Source organism: Gekko japonicus, unplaced genomic scaffold, assembly GCF_001447785.1.
Source record: "Gekko japonicus isolate JY-2015 unplaced genomic scaffold, Gekko_japonicus_V1.1 scaffold240, whole genome shotgun sequence".
Classification (NCBI taxonomy): Eukaryota; Metazoa; Chordata; class Lepidosauria; order Squamata; family Gekkonidae; genus Gekko; species Gekko japonicus.
The window spans coordinates 1,284,260-1,286,777 of record NW_015164672.1 but is presented as its reverse complement, the minus strand read 5'-3'; positions in this window follow the sequence as shown (position 1 = coordinate 1,286,777).

Here is a 2,518-nt window from a genome sequence, read left to right as displayed (position 1 = left end):
GATTTGTTGGGGGAAACCCAAGAAGCGACGGTGGGAGCTTCTGACTCCTGGCCCTGTGGGGCCCCCCCCCCCCCCGAGAGACCCGGCTGGATCCAGAGCGGAGCGAGCACGGATGGAGCAGCGTCACTTTGTTCCCTCGCCTCCTCTAGCGCTCCGGACCGATGCCGTCAAACTAAGAGAGGATTCGATGCTAAACCGAACCGGACTCGCGACGAGCGACTTTTCTTTTTCTTTTTGCAAAATGGTCCATTCTCTGCTGGAGACCCAGGAACACCTTGGCATAAAGTGGTATTCTGGAAGCTACCGTGGTGGGGGTGGGGAGCGGGTAGGGTTTTTTTTTTTGGTCCCCCCTCGATTCGAAAAGAGCATGAGGTTGTGTAGAGCATGACTCCTCGTCCTGTCGTCTTCGTTTCACAACATACTGCATCTTCCCAGCCGGCTCCCGCACCACAGTAGACTCACAGCAACCAGAGCCTGTGAAAAAGCACTTTTGACCGTTTGTGATGAGCCCCTCCTCCCCCTCCTTTTAATGTTTGGTTGTGGCATCCCAGTAGGGGTTGGTGTTGCCTGTCCTAGACAGACCAAAGAGGAGTAACTTCTGCTGGACACTAGATGGGCTTTAAGGTGGTTTTTTAAAAAAAATGTCAAAGCTTTACTCTGTTCTAACCCACCCAACCCAGTAACAGATTCAGGCAGGAAAAGGGTAAAAGAAACACAAGGGAAAAACCCTCCATTTACACACGTTTCTTCCTTGTAAGCAACCTTCCAAGGTCAACTTCTCCCAGTTCAATTAGGAATTGCTTTTGGTGGTCCTCGTTATTATAATTCTGCTGGTTCATCCTCCCCTTTTTTGTAAGTTCCATATAATTGGGGCGGGGGGGGGGGAGCTTTGTAAGCTTGATGATTCAGGAAAAGGGAAGGTTACAGAGAGAGAGAGAGCCAGTTCTGTGTGACCAATGGATGCCTCTCGCAGGAGAGAAGAGAGCAGGCATATTTAGTTATGGCAGTTTTAAAAGGCAGTGCTAATTCGAAGCGCAGGTGATGCAACGGCAGGCTTTGCTGTCTGTGCAACTCATACGCCCCATCTTTCGGGAGCAGGGTCTGGAGTCTGGCGTCAGAAGGAAGCGGGAGACAGAAGACGCTTGGGGAGACGTCAGTCCAAGTGGGACTGTACGCTTGGGAAGGGAACAGAGCTGTCAAAAACGCTGTGTTTGAAGGATGAAGTATTCTTTTTGCAAGTGGAAGTACAGAGTTCCACACAGTACACGAGAGAGTAACTTGCTGTAAATCCCTTCTCTCAAGATTATTTCCTAGTGGTAAAAACAGAGGAGGTTGCAGTCTGAAAAGCACGCCCCTCTGCAAATTGAATTGTGAAGCAGTTACAGTAATCCAGCTATCTAGCAAACCTGTTTAGTTCTGGAAGTACATCTTTCTAGGGAGGGAGAGAGAGGGTTTGGAAGCTTTGCAGGGGTGTGTGTGTGTGTGTGTGTGTGTGTCAAGATTTCTAGTGTAACTTTGGATTTAGATGCCTTGTGGAGGAGCCTTCACGAGGTAAGCCAACTGATCATGTTTGTTTTAATCTCCTTGGGTGTGATCCAGCAAAAGTTAATTGTGCTTGAATCGCCGTTGAAATCAGTGGGGCTTGGGGCATTGGTTAAGCTCTCTAAGTCCCACTGCAGTCAATAGGATTTAGGCAGGCCGAATATTCTCTGGACTGCATCGATGTGTATATTTGGCTCTCCCCCAGTCTGTAGTCACCAAGGTTAGAGGCGCTCCAGGTACGGAGCGCTTGTGATTCTCTGATCTCCATTTCAGATGCATGCTGGCTGTTGAACCATTTCATATACATTTCTGTTTCAGAACAAAACATGAAAATGCCTTATGTGGTTAATTCTTTTTTTTAAACAACAACAACAACAACACAGCTCGCATGTGGGTGTAAGAAACAAAGGAATATGGTTTTCTGGCTGCCCCATAGCCATCTGTTTTCTGAATGTGTCCATTTTCAAAAGTGACAATCCTAGATGACTGAGCTAGACAAAAGTTTAGTGACAGAATTTTTAGGCCTAACAAGCTAAAAAGAATGCGCAAGGGTAATAAAGAAACCTTGTTTATATACAATTGTACATACAGTTTTTTTGTGCAATAAAGTTTGTTTTGGCAGAATTAGAAGGCTTCTTTTTTCCCCTACGTCTTTCTGGGGCAGTAAAACAACGGCTGCCTTGCCCTGGATGGCCCCGGCTAGCTCGGATCGCATCAGATCTCGGAAGCGAAGCAGGGCTGGCCCTGGCTGGTCTGCGCCCAGCTGCACCGGTTGCCAGTCGAGTACAGGGTCAGGTAAAGGTTAAAGCCCTATGCCAGGGGTGTCGAACTCATTTGTTATGAGGGCCGGATCTGACATAAATGAGACCTCGTTGGGCCGGGCCACGTGTGTCGTAAAATGTAATGCCAGGTAGCGGAGATAAAAACTTCATAAAGGACACAAACACAAAGGGTGGTGGTGTTTTTTTTTTTTACT